Source organism: Bos mutus, chromosome 6 (assembly GCF_027580195.1).
Source record: "Bos mutus isolate GX-2022 chromosome 6, NWIPB_WYAK_1.1, whole genome shotgun sequence".
NCBI classification, from domain to species: Eukaryota; Metazoa; Chordata; class Mammalia; order Artiodactyla; family Bovidae; genus Bos; species Bos mutus.
In genome coordinates, this window is record NC_091622.1 from 78937115 (window position 1) to 78950420 (window position 13306).

Here is a 13306-nt window from a genome sequence, read left to right on the forward strand (position 1 = left end):
TAATATTTCAGCAATTTCCTTCTTTTAGATAAATATTCTCTAAGTCTGAAAACTTAAAGTTACATGCAATTTCAACTCCATGTTTAAATGAATATATATTATATATATATATATGAAGGAAACCTTGTAAAACAAACTAATCATCATATATTTTTGCACCTCATAGTACAAGAATAAATACACAATTCAGAAAAAAATGCAAAGTCCAAAAGGAGCCTTGGGAAAAAGTAACACAATTACAGTCTTACTCTCCAGAACAGAAATATTTTTCTTAATAAAACTATTTTGATAATCTAGAAATAATTATGGATTTATTTTCTTAAATTGTGACAGGATACTGATTAAATGCTATTTTTTTTATCATGTCCCTCAATTCAATCTACTAGAAAAACTAAATGATGTCTTGTCTATGTAAACTGCAACCTATAATGATGATTGAAACATACTAAGCTTAATGCTTTACTTCTATAAGAATCCGATTTTGAATTTTAAAAAGAAAAATACATAATAAACAAAATAAGATGTTCATTATATGATCTATTTTAAATATGAAAAAATATACAGGAATTATGGTTTGTTTTTGTTTTTGTTTTTAAGATTCATCTGATTTTTTCTTTTTTTTAAATTTATTTTTAAACTTTACATAATTGTATTAGTTTTGCCAAATATGAAAATGAATCCACCACAGGTATACATGTGTTCCCCATTCTGAACCCTCCTCCCTCCTCCCTCCCCATACCATCCCTCTGGGTCATTCCAGTGCACCAGCCCCAAGGAATTATGGTTTTAGTCAAGATGATTTTTAATGTTTGTGTAATATCAAGTCTTACTTGAATAAATCACTTCTAATATCTTTTCTGCAAATCACTTCTAATATCTCTTCTGTATTCAATAAATTGAAATACAGTATTAGCCACCTCACACAAGCTCATCCAGAGAAAATAGTTGGAATTCTATTTCTGAAGACATTGGAGAAAAATGAACAAGATAGCAAAACATGAAAGGGACATCAAAAGAAAGGAAAATTATCAATTAATTTTGCTCATGAATCTAGATGTAAAATCTTAAAATACTATAAGACAATACAGTAAAACATAAAACATTATTAAAATGAAAATTATTCCAGGAGTTGAAGGGTTTTTTTTTGTTGTTTGTTTGTTTGTTTGCTTGTTTTTTGCCCCCAGTGTGTTCAGACCAGATCAGATCAGATCAGTCGCTCAGTCGTGTCCGACTCTTTGCGACCCCATGAATCGCAGCACGCCAGGTCTCCCTGTCCATCACCAGCTCCCGGAGTTCACTGAGACTCACGTCCACTGAGTCAGTGATGCCATCCAGTCATCTCATCCTCTTTCATCCCCTTCTCCTCCTGCCCCCAATCCCTCCCAGCATCAGAGTCTTTTCCAATGAGTCAACTCTTCGCATGAGGTGGCCTTCACCACATACTAAGAAATGAAAAAAAAAGTGCTCAGTTTTGACAAGCTGGAGAACATTTTACGAAATAAAATACAAAGTCACAATAATATTAAAAAGCAAGATAAAAAAACTTTTATATACATGTTTAGAATATTAAGAACAAGCCATAATGAATTAACTATTAAAAATTTTTTTAACATTAAAATAAGAAAACTTATATGCAGAGTACATCATGAGAAATGCTGGACTGGAAGAAACACAAGCTGGAATCAAGATTGCTGGGAGAAATATCAATAACCTCAGATATGTAGATGACACCACCCTTATGGCAGAAAGTGAAGAGGAAAGAAAAAAACCTCTTAATGAAAGTGAAAGAGGAGAGTGAAAAAGTTGGCTTAAAGCTCAACATTCAGAAAACGAAGATCATGGCAGCTGGTCCCATCACTTCATGGGAAGTAGATGGGGAAACAGTGGAAACAGTGGCAGACTTTATTTTTGGGGGCTCCAAAATCACTGCAGATGGTGATTTCAGCCATGAAATTAAAAGACACTCCTTGGAAGGAAAGTTATGACCAACCTAGATAGCATATTCAAAAGCAGAGACATTACTTTGACAACAAAGGTCCGTCTAGTCAAGGCTATGGTTTTTCCTGTGGTCATGTATGGATGTGAGACTTGGACTGTGAAGAAGGCTGAGCACAGAAGAATTGATGCTTTTAAACTGCGGTGTTGGAGAAGACTCCTGAGAGTCCCTTGGAGTGCAAGGAGATCCAACCAGTCCATTCTGAAGGAGATCAGCCCTGGGATTTCTTTGGAGGGAATGATGCTAAAGCTGAAACTCCAGTACTTTGGCCACCTCATGTGAAGAGTTGACTCATTGGAAAAGACTCTGATGCTGGCAGCGATTGGGGGCAAGAGGAGAAGGGGATGAAAGAGGATGAGATGGCTGGATGGCATCACTGACTTGATGGACGTGAGTCTGAGTGAACTCCGGGAGTTGGTGATGGACAAGAAGGCCTGGCATGCTGCGATTCATGGGGTTGCAAAACGTCGGAAACGACTGAGCGACTGAATTGAACTGAACTGAAGATAAAGGCCACTATAAGCACTTCTATTAGGCACTGCATGGGATACCACAAAAAAAGACAGCAAGGAAATTACAAAAAGGGACTTGGGGTTGGGTAAAATAGATCAAAGGGGTTTAAGTGCATGGTGATAAATGGTAAGTAGAATTTTTGTGATGATCTCTTTGTAATGAACACAAATGTTGAATAATAATGTTGTACACCTGAAGTATTATAATGTACCCATTTTATCTCAATAAAAATGATAAGAACAAGGATCAGTATTCAGAAAAAGGAAATATATTATTAGTCACAGATAACAAAATTGTATATGAAGAAAATCTAATATTATCTAGAGAAAACAGCAACAGGTGAATTTATCAAGATCAGACACCAAATCCATATAAATAAATCTGTTTAATTTCTATATACTGGTAGTGAACAATTAAAAAATAAAAACAAGGTTTATAGGAACATGAATAAAATCAAATTCCTAGGAATACATTTAACCAAAGTTGTACAAAACCTCCACAATGTAAAATATAAAACAATGCTTGGGAAAATGGAAAAAACCTTCTAAATAAAATATGTGTGTGGTGGTTAGTCCCTCAGTCATGTCCAACTCTGCGACTCCATGGATTGCAGCCTATCAGTTTCCTCCATGAATTAAAGTATCAATATGTAATTTTAAAGGACTGGAAATTGAAACTTTGATAAGGAAGAGTTTATGAATGTTGGTATCATTGACATTTTAGTTTGAACATTTTGATATTGTTAGAAGGGCCTACCTTATACACTGTAGGATATTAAGCAGCATTGTTGTCCTCAATCTCATTAGATACAGTGTCCAAATCTTGCCATCCCATGAACTGTAGCCCATCACACTCCTCTGTTCATGGGATTTCCCAGGCAAGAATACTGGAGTGGGTTGCTATTTCCTTCTCCAAGGGATAGTCCTGACCCAGGGATCAAACCTACATCTCCTGCTTGGCAGGCAGATAGTTTACCACCGAGCCACCAGGGAAGCCCATATGATCCTTCAATCCCACTCCAGGGCATATATCTGGAGAAAATCTTAATTTCAAAATATACATGAACCGCCACATTCAAAGCACCACAATTAGCCAAGACATGGAAGAAATGTAATGTCTCTCAACAGATGAATGGATAAAGAAAACCTACTGAATAGTTCTTGAAGATCCCGATTCAAAGTCGAGGTCGCTTGCAGCTTATGTCCTCAATCTGTGGTGGTTCCGAGATTTCAATGTTAATCCATTTTTAGCCCTTCACCTGCCTCATTCAGGAATAGCAAATACTCCTTTGAGAAAAAGAGGCTCAAAGCCTGGCTTTCATCTGGATTCTGTGTTCTTTTGAATCTTGGCAAAGTGGTTAAGTAATAGTTCAACAAAAGAGTCCGAAATGCAGTACTTGGATGCAATCTCAAAAACGACAGAATGATCTCTGTTTGTTTCCAAGGCAAACCATTCAATATCACAGTAATCCAAGTCTATGCCCCAACCAGTAATGCTGAAGAAGCTGAAGTTGAATGGTTCTATGAAGACCTACAAGACCTTTTAGAACTAACACCCAAAAAAGATGTCCTTGTCATTATAGGGGACTGGAATGCAAAAGTAGGAAGTCAAGAAACACCTGGAGTAATAGGCAAATTTGGCCTTGGAATATGGAATGAAGCAGGGCAAAGACTAATACAGTTTTGCTAAGAAAATGCACTGGTCATAACAAACACCCTCTTCCAACAACACAAGAGAAGACTCTATACGTGGACATCACTAGATAGTCAAAACCGAAATCAGATTGATTATATTCTTTGCAGCCAAAGATGGAGAAGCTCTATACAGTCAGCAAAAACAAGACCAGGAGCTGACTGTGGCTCAGACCATGAACTCCTTATTGCCAAATTCAGACTGAAATTGAAGAAAGTAGGGGAAACCACTAGACCATTCAGGTATGACCTAAATCAAATCCCTTATGATTATACAGTGGAAGTGAGAAATAGATTTAAGGGCCTAGATCTGATAGAGTGCCTGATGAACTATGGAATGAGGTTCGTGACATTGTACAGGAGACAGGGATCAAGACCATTCCCATAGGAAAGAAATGCAAAAAAGCAAAATGGCTGTCTGGGGAGGCCTTACAAATAGCTGTGAAAAGAAGAGAAGTGAAAAGCAAAGGAGAAAAATAAAGATGCAGAGTTCCAAAGAATAGCAAGAAGAGATAAGAAAGACTTCTTCAGTGATCAATGCAAAGAAATAGAGGAAAACAACAGAATGGGAAAGACTAGGGATCTCTTCAAGAAAATCAGAGATACCAAGGGAACATTTCATGCAAAGATGGGCTCGATAAAGGACAGAAATGGTATGGACCTAACAGAAGCAGAAGATATTAAGAAGAGATGGCAAGAATACACAGAACTGTACAAAAAAGATCTTCACGACCCAGATAATCGCAATGGTGTGATCACAGACCTAGAGCCAGACATCCTGGAATGTGAAGTCAAGTGGGCCTTAGAAAGCATCACTATGAACAAAGCTAGTGGAGGTGATGGAATTCCAGTTGAGCTATTCCAAATCCTGAAAGATGATGCTATGAAAGTGCTGCACTCAATAGGCCAGCAAATTTGGAAAACTCAGCTGTGGCCACAGGACTGGAAAAGGTCAGTTTTCATTCCAATCCCAAAGAAAGGCAATGCCGAAGAATGCTCAAACTACCGCACAATTGCACGCATCTCACACGCTAGTAAAGTAATGCTCAAAATTCTCCAAGCCAGGCTTCAGCAATATGTGAACCGTGAACTTCCTGATGTTCAAGCTGGTTTTAGAAAAGGTAGAGGAACCAGAGATCAAATTGCCAATATCCACTGGATCATAGAAAAAGCAAGAGAGCTCCATCAAAACATCTATTTCTGTTTTATTGACTATGCCAAAGCCTTTGATTGTGTGGATCACAATAAACTGTGGAAAATTCTGAAAGAGATGGGAATACTAGACCACCTGATCTGCCTCTTGAGAAATTTGTATGCAGGTCAGGAAGCAATAGTTAGAACTGGACATGGAACAGCAGACTGGTTCCAAATAGGAAAAGGAGTCCGACAAGGCTGTATATTGTCACCCTGCTTATTTAACTTATATGCAGAGTACATCATGAGAAACCCTGGACTGGAAGAAACACAAGCTGGAATCAAGATTGCCGGGAGAAATATCAATAACCTCAGATATGCAGATGACACCACCCTTATGGCAGAAACTGAAGAGGAACGAAAAAGCCTCTTGATGAAATTGAAAGAGGAGAGTGAAAAAGTTGGCTTAAAGCTCAACATTCAGAAAACCAAGATCATGGCATCCAGTCCCATCACTTCATGTGAAATAGATGGGGAAACAGTGGAAACAGTGTCAGACTTTATTTTTCTGGGCTCCAAAATCACTACAGATGGTGACTGCAGCCATGAAATTAAAAGACACTTACTCCTTGGAAGGAAAGTTATGACCAACCTAGATAGCATATTGAAAAGAAGAGACATTACTTTGCCAACAAAGGTCCATCTAGTCAAGGCTATGGTTTTTCCAGTGGTCATGTATGGATGTGAGTGTTGGACTGTGAAGATGAGCCTTGAAGAATTGATGCTTTCGAACTATGGTGTTGGAGAAGACTCTTGAGAGTCCCTGGGACTACAAGGAGATCCAACCAGTCCATCCTAAAGGAAATCAGTCCTGGGTGTTCATTGGAAGGGCTGATGCTGAAGCTGAAACTCCAGTACTTTGGCCACCTCATGCGAAGAGTAGACTCATTGGAAAAGTCTCTGATGCTGGGAGGGATTAGGGGCAGGAGAAGAAGGGGATGACAGAGGATGAGATGGCTAGATAGCATCACTGATTCTATGGACACGAGTTTGAGTGAACTCTGGGAGTTGGTGATGGACAGGGAGGCCTAGTGTGCTGTGATTCATGGGGTCACAAAGTGTCAGACGTGACTGAGCGACTGAACTGAAGTGATGCTTACAGAAAATGTACTCTGTACTGTGCTTAGTCACTCAGTCGTGTCCGACCCTTTGCAACCTCATGGACTGTATCCTTCCAGGTTCGTCTGTTCATGGGGATTCTACAGTCAAGAATATTGGAGTGGGTTGCCATGCCCTCCTCTTGGGGATCTTCCCAAGCCAGGAATCAAACCCAGGTCTCCTGCATTGCAGGAAGATCCTTATTGGTCTAAGCCACCAGGAAAGCCTTTGTAAAGGCATTTAAATCACTCTTACTTCTCATTTATCAGCATTTCTAAGCAAGATGATTTATGCAGAATGTTTTGAATTATAATAATACAGACCTAATAAATCCAGATAATGGCATGTCTCATAATTATAACACCAGTTCAGCTATCCAAGACAATTTTTTCCTCCTTCAGTTGGGAGTGTGTTTACATAGTTAAGGAATCATCCAGATAATGCCAACTTCTGAGTAATATAATGACATAAAATGGTGGCACTAGTTCATTTTAACTTAATAGAATTAGTACATGACTGTTCATGGACTGAATTTGTCATATCTAATTTTAACAAACAATATTCTAGAAAAATAATATATCATATTTTAGAATAAATGCCAAAGTCTTTAATGGCATTAAGTACATTAAATTTACTACATTAAAAAGACTGATGACTTTTCTGAGAAAACTTCTTTGTTAATGTATGGCAAAACCACTACAATATTGTAAAGTAATTAGCCTCCAATTAAAATAAATACATTTAAATTAAAAAAATATTTTATTTTATTTAACTTTACAATATTGTATTGGTTTTGCCAAATATCAAAATGAATCTGCCACAGGTATACATGTGTTCCCCATCCTGAACCCTCCTCCCTCCCCCCTCCCCATACCATCCCTCTGGGTCGTCCCAGTGCACCAGCCCCAAGCATCCAGTATCGTGCATCGAACCTGGACTGGTGACGCATTTCATGTATGATATTATACATATTTCAATGCCATTCTCCCAACTCATCCCACCCTCTCCCTCTCCCACAGAGTCCAAAAGACTGTTCTATACATCAGTGTCTCTTTTGCTGTCTCGTATACAGGGTTGTTGTTACCATCTTTCTAAATTCCATATATATATGCATTAGTATACTGTATTGGTGTTTTTCTTTCTGGCTTACTTCACTCTGTATAACCGGCTCCAGTTTCATCCACCTCATTAGAACTGCTTCAAATGTATTATTTTTTTTTTATTTTTTTAGTTCACTCATAACTTTTATTTATCTGTGAGTTCCTTAAAAGTAGGCATCATGTCTTATTTAATTTTTGTGTTAACACCAGCAAAGTATCTGGCACAAGGTAAATACTTCATAAATGGTTCCTGAATTTAAAAACATTAATAAACCAAGGAACAGTTTCCTTAATGGCTGAATAATACGCCATCGTGTAAAAAAATAAAAATAAATAAATTTTTTAAAGACAGCAAAAGAGACACTGAATAGAACAATGGACTCTGTGGGAGAGGGAGAGGGTAAGATTTGGGAGAATGGCAATGAAACATGTAAAATATCATGTAGGAAACGAGTTGCCAGTCCAGGTTCGATGCATGATGCTGGATGCTTGGGGCTGGTGCACTGGGACGGCCCAGAGGGATGGTATGGGGAGGAGGAGGAGGGAGGAGGGTTCGGGATGGGGAAACATGTATACCTGTGGCGGATTCATTTTGATATTTGGCAAAACTAATACAATTATGTAAAGTTTAAAAATAAAATAAAATTGGAAGAATAAAAAAAAGAGAAAAGAAAAAAAAAAAAAAAAGAAAAAAATTACACTCATCTAATCCTCAATAACCTTTCTCACTCATCTACTACTTCATAACCATCCTTAATTTTATTTAATACGTATTAAAACAGTTTCATCAAAAGCAACAATTATTTATTTTACAGAATTTAATAATATATTGAACACCCAATCCATATGAAATAGATCTTAGAATCAGGAAGACTTTGTTTCAAATGCTTTCTTATAAACTATATGCTACTCAACTTAAGGGTTTTAATTTCATGTCTTGAGTTTATGTTCTTCATCTTAAAAATGGAATAATAACAAAATCCAATTAATATGTTTGCAAAATGAATTTGGTGAGAAACAGCTTGGTGGTTGGCAGAGAAGCAGCATTCAAATAATGATTTATTACTGCTATTAAGGATGATTATTAGTAATGCACACAAAAGTTAGATGGATTATTCTGGAGAGAATTTTTTTTAACAGAATTGTTTACTAATGATTTGCCTGTATTTTCAGAAAGTGTACTCAAAGTCTTATAATACGTAACTCTGAGCAATCTGTTATTCATTTTTCAAGTGTGAACTAATATTGTTAGCTATTAAATATTAATAAGTTTAACCAAAGCCATGATTCATTCTTATTCTTCTGTATTTAAATTACATTTTTATGATGAGATGATAGTGTTAAATATATTAAAAATCTTTTAGAAATATGCACATAAATAAGACAACTGTTATATACTCCAAAAATCCAGTTACTGCCATTCTGTGTTTTGCTTGTCATTTCCTTCTTTTGCGTATATTAACTTACAACTTTTTACAAAGACATCAGAAATGGATTTCATGAAGTATTTAAAATGAAGGCTGCAAACTGGTTGAATTCCTCAAAGCCAGATAGAAAAAGCTAATGACAACAAAAGGTCAGACAGTGAGTGTTTTGGGGTATCACACATATAACAAAGCAAGCAGTGCATACCTAGGAGGAAAAAAAATAGTCTTTATTAGTCACTATGTCATACTCAGATTTGTGAATTAAATAAAAACTTGAGAAATGAGGAAGTCAGATAATACAGAAATGCAGGTGCTGTGGGATGACAAGAGGCTTAAAATCAAATGCATTCTGTTAGAAGAGAAAGAATGAGCAGATGAAGAAAGACAAGAAAGAGAAATAACTTCAAACGTTCAATTCTACATGACTTGGAAACAAAAAGACTGTAGGAAGAGAATGAGATTGAGTCAGATTTTGCCTATGTTGTAAGGTTTCCTATAAAGGTAAGTTATAAGAAAGTGAAAGTGAAAAGTGTGAAAGTGTTAGTCGCTCAGTCATGTCCAACTCTTTGCAACCCCATGGAATGTAGACTACCAGGATCCTCTGTCCAAGGGATTCTCCAGGCAAAAATACCGGCGTGGGTAGCCATTCCCTTCTCCACAAGATCTTCCCAACCCTGGGATTGAACCAGGGTCTTCTGCATTGCAAGATGATTCTTTACCATCCAAGCTACTAGGGAAGCCCCAGAAAAATAAGTGAAAAATATTAAGAATAAGTCATTGGAGAATTACAGATTTTTCCAGTATGGCAATAATTAGATATAATAACAAAATGAAATTAGATAATTAATTTTTCCCTTTAATTATTTATCTCAAAGATAAATACATATATATTATCATACTAATAGTTTTTAAAGATCCAGAATAAGGATTTTTTTTTTTTTAGCATCCCATCAAGAGGCGATGATATCAAATAAACTTGTTAATCATGGGTAGACATAAGTCAATAGTATAATTCTCTTTGCATTTTCACTAAAATACTAATCTTTATCTTCCATGGTCTATCTTTTGATGAGAGCACCAGTACAAATTTTTTCATAAAGAATTTTTTTACAGGTATAGCATCAGCAGTTTGTATAAGGATCCTCTTACAGCATACCAGTTTAAATATTATTTCAGAAATGTGACAAGAAATTCAAACTAAAACAATGTTAACTATAAGTGTTGGTTGGCCAAAACGTTTGGATTTTTCCCTAAGGTGTTATGGAAAAATCCAAACAAACTTTTGCCAACCCAATAATAACATCCTCAGGGTCTTCCTCATGCTTAGCCCAGAAGACACCACCATTTCTGCCCTCATCACTAACACAAGATAATGAGATTCTGAGAGCTTCACTCTGAGTGGAGATGGAGAGGGGCAAACATAAAACACTGAATGTCTTATGATTTCACTTCATCACTCATACTGTTATGTTAGTTTCTGACTTTTTGTATTTTTTTTCTTTTAAATTGAATTATGTCCTTGCTGATACGCTTTTATTTAAAATATTAGAACACTTCATTATGTCCATTATGTATGAACAGCATACATAAAAATAAACTCAACATGGATTAAAGACTTAAATGTAAGGCCAAATACTATAAAACTCTTAGAAGAAAACATAAACAGAACACTCTGACATAAACTGTGTCAAGGTCTTTTGAGAGCTACCTCCTACCTCCTAAAAACAAAAATAAACAAATAGGACCTAATTAAACTTAAAAGTTTTTTCATAAAATAGGAAACCATAAATGGGATGAAAAGACAATCATTAGAATGGGAGAAAATATTTGCAAACAAAGCAACTGAAAAGAGATTAACCTTCAAAATATACAAGGAGCTCATGCAGCTCAATATGAAAAAAACAATCCAATGAAAAAATTGGCAGAAGATCTAGACAGACATTTCTCCAAAGAAGGCATACATACAGTCAACACACACATGACAAGATGTTCAACATCACTAATTATTAGAGAAGTGCAAATCAAAACTACAATGAAGTATTACCTCACAGTCACCAGAATGGACTTCACAAATCTATAAATAATACATGCTGGAGAGAAGAACCCAACATGTATTGGAGAAAAAGGAACCCTCTTACAGTGTTCGTGGAAATCTAAATTGATATAGCAACTATGGAGAGCACTATGGAGGTTCCTTTAAAAACAGAAATCAGAACTACAATATGACCCAGCAATCCTACTCCTGGGCATATAGACAGAGAAAACCATGATTCCAAAATATACACGCATCCCAGTGTTCACTGAAGCACTGTTTACAACAGCCAGGACATGGAAGCAACTTGAACATATATCCACAGAGGAATAGATAAAAAAGATGTGGTACATATATACTATGTATTATTAATCAGTCATTAAAAGGAAAGGAACTGTGTCATTTGCAGAGACTGCCAAACAGAGTGAATTAAGTCAGAGAGAGATAAAAACAAATATATAATATCCCTTATATGTGGAATCTAAAAAAATTATACAGATGAACTTATTTGCAAAACAGAAATAGAAACACAGATGCAGAGATCAAACATATGGATACCAAGGGGAGAAGGTGAAGGTGGAATGAACTGGGAGATTAGGATTAACATACTTACACTACTACGTACAAAACATAATTAATGAGAACCTACTGTATAACACAGGGAACTGTACTTAATGCCCTGTGGTTACCTAAATGGGAAGGAAATTAAAAAAAAAAAAAAAAGAGAGGCTTTATGTATATATAGCTGATTCACTTTGCTATGCAGCAGAAATTAACAAAACATTGTAAAGCAACTCTATTCCAATAAAAAGTCATCAGAAAATAAAATAAAAATTATATCATTTTGCTCCAGTTGCTATTTTTCTTATACGACATTGCTTCATTTTTAAAAATGTTTTTTATATTTTGTTAGTAGAAATACCCTTATTGGAAAAAATACAATAGTAATAATTTTTAGTGGGGGCTTCCCCAGTGGTGCAGTAGATAAGAATCTGATGATGCAGGAGACATGGGTTTGATCCCTGGTCCAAGAAGATCCCACATGTCCCAGAGCAATTAAGCCTGTTCACCACAACTACTGAGCTTGTACTCTATGCATGGGAGCCATGACTACTGAACCCTGCATACTCTAGAGCCCATGCTCCATGAAAGAGAAGCCACCACGATGAGAAGCCTGAACATGGCAATCTAGAGAGTAGTCTCTATTTTCTGCAACTAGAGAAAAGCACACACAACAACAAAGACCCAGCACAGCCCAAAATAAATAAAGTTATTTTAAAAGAAGAATGTTTAGGCTTTTCCCTAACATATTTGTGTATTATTAAAATTTCAGGTCTTATTATTCTTCTCACCTTCCATCTTGATAATAAATACTGCAGAGAGAGGCCGATAAATAACCCTCCTGTATACTCTCTTCTCACCAAATTAATAATAAAGATGATAATACAATAATAATCAACAACAGTAAACAATACCTGGAAATATGCATCAAATACAACTTAAACACTCCATACTTTAGAATTACCTCAACTCCAAAAATTTAGAAAGAGGAGGACACTGGAAGTTGGACAGCATGCTAATCAGAGCCAGAGAATTTATCTAAATTTATAAAATTTCATCAACATCTCATTAGCTATTGGTCCTTTAAAAACTGGGATGACCCAGAGGGATGGTATAGGGAGGGAGATGGGAGGGGGTTCAGAATCCATTCATGGTGGATTCATGTTGATGTATGGCAAAACCAATACAATATTGTAAAGTAAAAAAAAATGATAATAATAATTTTAAAAAATAAGTAAAATGATAGTAAAACAACAACAACAACAAAACCATGTTAGCTCTTTGAGTCTTGTTTGTGTCCTCTATAAAATTAAAATGACAGTAAAAACTAGAGTATTCCAGAGAAACATGTAATAAAGTAATGTAAATAGCCATTTTATAGTAAAATATAAATATATATACACACACACACACACACACACACAAATATACATAACAATAAATACCTAAAATAATGAGAATTTTGTAAGGTTCCATGCATTACATTATATGATGTTTAGTTTAATAATGGTCAGGAATAGTCCATTCTTTTTGTCATTTATTCAACCACTTGTTCATCTCCTTGATTTCAATATAAATGCCATGAGACATGGACCATCCTGTTCACTACTTTATTCCCAGCATTGGGACAATGCCTTGCATCGGTGGAGTATGAACAAATGATAGAAAGATGGGAACATGGTTATCAGATGAAA